The sequence below is a fragment of the Coenobita brevimanus genome, chromosome 19 (assembly GCF_032717465.1).
Source record: "Coenobita brevimanus isolate Jiangsu-jjx chromosome 19, ASM3271746v2, whole genome shotgun sequence".
Taxonomy (NCBI): domain Eukaryota; kingdom Metazoa; phylum Arthropoda; class Malacostraca; order Decapoda; family Coenobitidae; genus Coenobita; species Coenobita brevimanus.
The window spans coordinates 30,140,284-30,149,392 of record NC_136972.1 but is presented as its reverse complement, the minus strand read 5'-3'; the positions used below and the strand labels follow the sequence as shown (position 1 = coordinate 30,149,392).

At 40.3% G+C, this 9,109-nt stretch overlaps 1 non-coding gene across 1 annotated transcript; it reads right to left on the bottom strand.

Annotated features, from left to right (window-relative positions):
• Nucleotides 1-5,151: 5,151 nt before the first annotated feature.
• On the bottom strand, nt 5,152-5,270 carry LOC145391772 (5S ribosomal RNA). The gene has a single exon (XR_013895901.1). It is a non-coding gene; the product is annotated as a 5S ribosomal RNA (ribosomal RNA).
• Nucleotides 5,271-9,109: the final 3,839 nt, after the last annotated feature.

Genomic DNA, 9,109 nt, shown 5'->3' with positions numbered 1-9,109 from the left:
CACCACACAATCCACCTATCATTATCCTGTGGAGTCAAGGGAATGTTAGGTTACTAAAGGTGAGGCAGGTGGTTAGACTGATACATACAGCTTGCCTAAGACTGTTACTAGAGAAGCAACCCTGACTACTCAAAATAGACCCGGGACTATACGACATGGTGTTTTAAGGATTAACTAACCCTGATCTATCCAAAATAGACCTGAACATTCTGACAAGGTGTTTTTGGCACTAGCCCCCCCCCCCCCCAAAAAAAAAAAAAATCACTGACCACTGAGGACAATTGTTATGGGGTTAACCAACCCCAACTTATCCAAAACAGATATTTACCTTAAATACCAGTATCACAGATCACTGGTTTTCATGTGCCAGGGTTGGGTGATGTTTGCCCCCAGCCATGACCAACATGGAACTGAATTCAATCAACATTTTCCCACTCTCTGGATGCCCCAAGGCATCAAAGCTACAAATGCACAACTGTTCGTTAGACAACCCTGGGTATGGTTGACTACATCAAGTAAGTTAAGCTCAAACGCACACAAAAATCAATACAGGTGCTTCCAGCACAACGAAGATACATTGAATCCGAAAAGTTCTCATGCATAAAGGGTTCTTATAGCTGGAAATGAACAGGACTGAGTGCTGAATTGGAGAGTGGGGTGAAACAGGGATGTTAAGATTCTTCCCCTTGTGTACCCATACCATGACAGGCTGAAAAATATAAAACAAACTGGCTGGAAAAATGCAGTATGCACTGTTGCAGCGATGCATACACCACTGCACTGTGGGCAACACCTGATGAATGAATACACAATTCACCTGGAGTGACTGTGGTTAGGTCTCTGCAAAATTTCAAGGAGGGGAGAAATATTTGTAACCTAAGGATGTCGGAAAAATGTTTACAAAACTATAACATCAGATTCCTAGGGAGTATATAAAGTAATAACGGGAATCAGTATGCTGAACAGTTCTACATCAACTTTTTTCCGTGATGTTTCTTCTACAAATAAAAAATAAGCAAGGTACTGTGAGGGCTTTAATGTGTGACTGTGTTGGTGGTCTGCTCATGTTTCATCCATTAAAGGCAATGCATATTTTTTTCTTGGTGGTGCATTGTGGTCATAGGCAGTACTTTTGTTTTTGCTGGTGCATTATGGTCCTGATTCAGCCAATAAGGGGGCAAGAAGTGGGTCCGTCTCTGTTTTCAGATTAGGAATCAGTTAAGATGGACTCCACCAATGACTAAGAATATACCAGTATCTATAGCCACAAGCCATAATCCCAGAAGGGGTGGCCATTTGACTTAGAGTTAGTAGTTTTACGGGGAGGGACACTAGGCCTAACCCTCTGCCAACCCACTTGCTGACATGTAGGGAACACATAGCTATGGGCTGGTTATATGGTTACCCCCCAGCACTGTAAATGGTTTGCTGATTTACAGGAAGCCACTAGGCTTGTCACTCAATCTAAAAAGCCACCCGAAAAGGAAAGAAGAGTAATAGAAAGTTACAGGAAAGACAAGAGAAATAGGAACAGAAATGGGCAGACAAAGAAAAAGCATGATAAAAGTGAAAAGAAGAAGTAGGCAGCACTACATCAAGTGACTGGATGATGGTCACCACCACCAACCACCATGACTAGGGATACGATTGCAAATCGCTCTTAGGCTCAAACGACATGCATCTAGGTTAGGTAAAGTGGCATTTGGGTAGAGTAATGCCTAGAATGGCTTAAAATTCATTTGTATCTATTTTCACCATTAAAAGCAAAATGGTAGGTTGGGGAAAATGTTTACACTGCCATAACGCCACATTAAAAAGCTCACAAGATCTTGCTGCTTTTTTGTCTGTGGAAGAAGCATCACAGAAGAGAGCTGACAGAGCTGTGAAACATACTGATTCCCTTAATTTTATAGAATTAATTCTGTGAGAAGAAACTAATGATGCTGTTAAAATCTAAAAGATCCATATCTGCCCAAAACTGTAATACCAAAACCAGATTCAATGGATAGGTTGGGGTAGATTACTGGTAATGCTTTCAACATCAAACACTAAATGTACAGGAATTTTTGGCTTTCTTAAAACTGTTGGATGTGATCCTACCATTTAAACCCTCACTTCACCAGATGCTCCGTTTCATCATGTTCCTTACCTATAAGCCCCACATTCACAGGCAGTTACCAAGACTGATGGGAGGAGTGGGGTACCTGCAAAACAGTTTTTTTTTTTTTCCAACCCCTAATCAAACTGGTTTTTTAAGGCTGTTGTAGATCTCACCATTACAAATACTTGTTTCAATAACACTTATTGCAAATAAAAACATAGCACCCACAAACACACACTGCCATCCTCTCTACGGCTGCTATATGTGGACAGCACTAAGCCCCACAGTAAGGATGTGACAGGTCACGAGGTTGATGACTATGTTAAGTTTAGACTGACTCTGGATGTAGGGCGAGATTATTTAAAGGCATGGAGGAGGGGTCTGGTCTGGGGGGCAGAGGCTAGTTCAGAGTATCTGCATCCCACAAAACTTGTAATTTCTAATGGTAAAGACTGTCAAAACTGCATGCACCACAAAATTCTATTTGAAAATGGACCTTCTGGTAAAAAAGGCAACAAAATCACATGAAAATAGAAAATATATAACGTAAGGCTAAAGCCGAAATAAAAAATACCATTTTTACAAGTTGCCCATAATGATTTCTATATTTTTCTATCATTCTCATGCACTTCTGCTGGTTCTGATACCGACTCACAAATATTGGTAATTTGTGTAATATGGCACTACATAATCTTCCCTGACGTGCATTGCAGACCAGATCATATAAACGGGCTATCTTTGGAATTAATCTACCCAAATCTAACTTACTGTAGACCTGTTCTTCAACCCTAACCATATACCCTATTAAAGCAGCACCACTGGACGCAGCATCTACCAGCAAGTAAACGCGTTCCCTTATGACCAACTTAAAACTAAGTAAAATAAGATACCGCTTAATTTTCCACGTTCTCTGAAGATAGTGTGCGTTGGGTTACTTGATTCAATTTTGCGGTTTGATAAGGTCAAGTACTTCAGGGTTACACTTTTGATGGTTAAAATGTTCCTTTTCCTATGGATATGAGTTTTAATTGATTCTAACAATAATTTGTCACGTCACCCATCTAAGAAATTTTAAATACCCACTGACAATGTAGGTCGAAACTCAGAAACCTGGTATTTTCTGGTACTGCACTTCAATCCATATGAAATGGTACATTTTAAACCTTCAGAAGCTGTTAAAGGTAAATAAGATAATGTAACGAATACTCAAAGACTCAAAGTGTGTGGTCGAACTCACAACTGATGTTACCGATGAGCTTCTTTGATGGGTTGAGCAGAGCTCGTATCCGACGCTATAACCGCATCTTCTGTCCTCAGTAGGCCCTTAAACACAGCTTGTTCAACCCACTAATTTATCGTATCCTCCCTGCCGGTTACGTGATGCCTTGAGAGTCCAGGATTGTAGGGATTTACAAAGATTACATGTCGCCGACCCACTCCAGCCACCCTTCCCTACGCCATCTCAGACAGGGTTGCCAGATCTACTCGCGACATTACACCTTGTCAATTTCCCGTTACCAAATTTAAGTTTTCATTACCAAATACTTAAAGCAAGAATTTATTCTTCACTAATTACATATACAAGTGGAAAAAATCACACGTACCTTATAATTAACAGCATGTTGATTATTTTCCCGCTACGTAGAATGGGCAGACAATCCACCGTCTCCATCCTCCATATCTTCATACATGTGAAAAATCCATTGGGTAATGTCATGCTGGTCCATTACCAAACGGATTTTTTTATTACCAAATTGGCCTAGATTTGGTAATGAAAATACCCAAAGGCAACTCTGTTAAGCACGATGAGGCTTTTTTCATATGTCCTGCTAATGTCAGGTAGATTCATTCAGCCTGGAGAATACCGTGTCGTCCTGGAACCTCTAATATATTAGCGTTGTCCCGCTCTAGAGTTAGCCAACCTAAACGTTAGCGTCCGAGCCAGGAGAAACAATCTGAATGCTCCCCACCGAGTGATGGGTACATCGTATCAGAAAGACTATTTCAAATAAATTACGAAGATAATGAATTTCCGACTAAAAGAGATATAAAAATCAAGAGTGGACCTTTGCCAACAGAAGCTTCTTGTTAGAAGAGAGTAATGAGCCTACAATGCAGAAGAAACTAATATGGTTCACTAGTACTCGTAAAACGAGCAGCCACCTGTGAATTACCACTTTATTCCATTGCTGAAGATGAATGGTGCCTAACCGTTGCAAAGGATTTTACTGTTACCTAGGTCGGAGATTATCATCTAGACTTCTGTACAGAGATGCGGTAGCCCGGCATAATTTCGGGAGAGGGAGGAATGATCGCAAGGAAAACTATAATCTCCCCCCCTCCCCTCCTCAAAATGTGCGGGCACGGGGAGGGCTAGGGACATATTTCACTCCTGTGGCTACGCCATTTTCTCTTAAGGCTAGGCACAATACCGCGATTTTGCTTAAGGACCAAATAAATAAATTCCTACTGCATCAATTTAGTCCTTAATCGTGTTGATTAAAGTGTTCACACTGACCGGACTTTCTTCTACCACTTTCACTTCTTCAGCTCTAATTGTCTGGGTACTCATCTCTCCACACGTCTCCCGATTTTCTGCCCTGCCAACAAAATGTCCTAAAAAGATAATACTGTATAGTGATCTTACGCTGCTACCTTGCCTCTCAGCTATCATCGGATGCATTACCCCAACTTTAAATATGGTCTCCCACAGTGGTCTTCAGTTATTGTCAGGGAGCAAGTACAATGTCCTAATTAGGGGCACTGATGGGATTATAAAAACGTGGTGACCTAGCATAACTACGGTAACCCAAGAAATCTTAGGGGTTCGAGGGGGTTTCTCTGTACATTTGGGATATGGCGGCGTAGCAGGAGATGTACTGTACATGAATATGGCCACCTTCTCAACAATTGTACACAGGTATTTTTTTTCATTCATTGCCAGACGCCATGTATCCCAAACGGGGTGACCAAGGGATCAGAGTTAATTGTTTTACAGGGAGGGGCACTAATCCTCCACCAACCCCACTTGACACGTAGGGAGAACGTTATGCCAACAACATCTGGTGTTCCCAGGCAGTCACCCATCCAAGTACTAACCAGACCCAACGTTGCTTAACTTCGCTGATCGGACGGGAAGCGGTGTACTCAATGTGGTATGGCTGTTGGCATAGAGGTATTGCTTACCTCTTAATAGGGGGGAGTGAAGTTTAGGTGGGGGACCGAGAGGGTCCTGGGATGCATCCCCCCATTTGTATGTGTATTTCAATGGGGAAAATTGTTCCAATATACGAAATTTCAAATTACGAAAGGTTTTTTTGGTCCCTATCCCTTTCGTATATCAAGGACTCACTGTATCAGAAAAAGAAGTACAGGAAGAGTTAAGTAAATTAGACACAGGAATGGTCCTGACAAAATTTCAGGTGGGGTGCTACATGAATGTGCAGAAGAGTTAAGCAGACCATTGTATTTAATATTCAAGGAATCCTTAGGTCAAGGTAAACTACCTGACATTCGGAAGAAAGCAAACATTTTTCCCCAATTCAAGAAAGGGAATAGACAGAATCCACTCAACTACCGACCAGTATCACTGACTAGTGTTGTAAATAAGATACTAGAAAAGCTGATAAGAAAAGTTTGGGTAAAACATCTAGAACACAGTATGATAACAGAGAGGCAGATCAGTTTTACGAAGGGAAATCATGTGTTTCTAATCTACTAAGCTACTATGATAGAGTTACAGAAACATTACAGAAAAGAGAGGGATGAGTGGACAGTATTTATTTAGATTTTAAGAAAGCATTTGACGGAGTACCGCAGCAGAGACTGTTAGGGAAACTGTACCATCAAGGAGGTATCCAAGGCAATCTGTACTGCTGGATGCAGGATTTTCTCACAAAAAGGGAAATAAGAACAGTACAAAGGGGAAATTACTTATCATGGAGGGAAGTGACTAGCAGAGTTCCACAGGGCTCAGTGTTGGCACCAAATATGTTTTTAGTATACATAAATGACGTAGATAGTAACACAGGAAATGGAAGCTATCTAAATATGTTTGCGGGTGATGCAAAAATACAAGGGAAAATTAATAACAGATTCTTGCAAAAAGCTGCAAAAGGAATCAAATAAACTTCATGACTGGAGCAATAAATGGCAAATGGAATTTAATGTGGACAAATGTCATGTAATTAATTTTGGTAAATGTGAGATATGACCAGACTGGGATTATAAGTTAGGAAGATCAACCCTACACATATGAGACAGGGAGAAGGACCTACTGTAGGAGTGATTATCAGTAACAGACCATCTCCAGTGACCACATCAGTGAGAAGGTATGTGTACGTAACATGTATACATTGCTTGCTAATATGAGAATAGCATTCACATATATAAATGAAAACATGCTGAGAAAGATAGTAACATCATTCATCAGACCAACCTTGGAGTATGCATCAGTAGTCTGGAATCCTCATCTCAAAAAATGCATTGATATGATTGAAAGAGTACAAAGGGCAGCTACAAGATGGGTATCATGCTGAACCCCTCTGTGGCTGCTGGCGTCGAAGGACATGTAGCCAATAAATGGCCACAGGCATCGTTTAGCGTGGCCTATAAAAAACGGCGAAAATTTTTGGGAAGTGAACGAACATTCTGAACGCCTTCAGACTTCTGAACGTCTTCAGACTGACCTAACTACACTCCCATGCACCCCATCAAGCAGTTCAGAGCGTGCTGCTGTGATGGGTGGATTTTTCATTTTTTCACTCTTGGCCATGCCTAAACAAGCAAAACTACACCCATTATCTCCACCCAGACAGAAAATACCGTCTTTGTCCTCTCTTGGGAAACACACACAACCATCCTGTTTAGATTATGAATAAATACAGGCAGAAACTCACGCTCTCAGACTTCATTTGTCAGTTCACCACCTGCTGCTGTGACGAGTGGATATATGATTTTTTCGCTCATGGCCATGCCTAAACACACAGTTACACCCATTATCTCGACCCAGACAGAAAATATCATCTTTCTCCTCCCTTACAAAACACACACAACCACCCTGTTTACGATTATAAATAAACACAGGCATAAACAAAAAAGACATGAAAATAAAAGAAAAACTGATTTTTGTTTGGTATCTTTACCTATTTGCTCAGGTTTGTTGCACTGTTTTGATTAATTTTATATATTCTTTGCCTTTTACAAGCATAACAGGATAGTCTTCCGTGTTCACGTGATACTTTCGTGAGTGGAAAGGCCTCCCTTTCCTTCCTGCTAATCAGCTGATGCAAGGTGCGAACGGCAGGTCGTCTCGCATTTCAATCCTCACTGTTCAGCCTGTACACTCAAGGGATGACGATTATCTCATTTAGGTCTGAAAACAGACACTCTTGCCTCCCCTTTCCGACAAACTCCACCACCCAGACTAAAAAATTAAGTCAATACTACCATAAACACAATGAACACCGAAAAATGCAAAATAAATTCATAATACAGTAAGATCTCACTATAACGGACTAATTGGGGCCCGAGGCATTCCAAAAAGTGTGAAATTACGATAACAGCAATATCCGGACTTCCCCCTGCTAACCTGGACTTTTTCCAATATATCAGACATTAGTCCGGATTGCACCAACGGTTTTTAAACTGTTTTGACTACCATTGCGGTACTATACAGGTACTGTGTTATAATTTCACAACAATAATCAAACGGTATAATATGCATAATAATACTATACTGTACACCGATAAGCATGTCTTTTATTTACCTTATTGTGATGAACACAGCTGAAGTGGTCAGCCAGTCCAGACTGCTTCTGGTTTTATCGGACTTTTTCTGACATATAGGAATTTAGTCCAGTAGCTCCTCAAGTCCGATAAAAGCGAATTCCAGTCTACTGAAGTCCATTATATCAAGGTTTTACTGTGTAATTTTTTATATTCAAACCTAGCATATTATGTACTGAAAATTTTCAAAATACACATATATAGTTATTTCACACCTTTTAAGCACCACTGTCAATGATTTTTCGGTAAAAAAAAAAAAAATTGCGATGCTGCGTCACTGCAAAACCTACGTATGACTAGCATCAGCTGAATAAATTTACGCAACTTCCACGTTCGATTGCACGCCACAGGATGGGTCTAGGAAGCTGAAATTTTCACTGCCAGGTGTGTGGGAACTTCCTCTTTAATAAGACTAGAAAAAAAAAAAATCAAATTTCAAAACTTCAGAACATGGCCCCGGCGTCTGCCAGGGGTGCACGTAAAATTCCGGACCCATGGCTATGGAAGGGTTAAGGGATCTATGCTATGAAGAAAGACTTGAAAAATTAGATCTACCAATGCTACAGGAGAGAAGGAAAAGAGGAGACATGATTATATAAATGCATCTCAGGGAAAGAAAACAGACATAAATGAATATATAACCTACGGGGAAGCATCAGCAAGAGGACACTGCAGAGAACTAGTTACATAAAAAGAGAGGCGATAAAGACGTAAGGAAATTTAGTTTCCCAAACAGGGCAATCGATCAATGGAATGCACTACCAAATGAAGTAGTGTGTCAAAACTATTCACAGATTTAAGGATATGTATGATAAAAATGGTTTAATACACGGGACAGTATGAGCTTGATTCACTCCTGTAAAGTTACAATTAGGTAAGAACACACACACACACACACGTACACTTAGATAAAAAATTGTCTTTACAATAATGCCCTTGAATACCTGCAACCTTATGCATCGATACCATCAAATATATATCTCACTGGCACCTGCACATGTCTGTATCTCACTCAAGCATACCAACCATATGAATGAGGATTATATCAAATACATTTTGTTCACACATGTATGTAAAGGTCACGTAAAGATCATTTTTGATCTGAGTGTACACACACACACACACACACACACATTACTGCAGTGTCTGTTGGATAATTACTAATATGTATACCTTTACGTTTCAGCATATTAACAGACACCATACACATAAAACTATTAT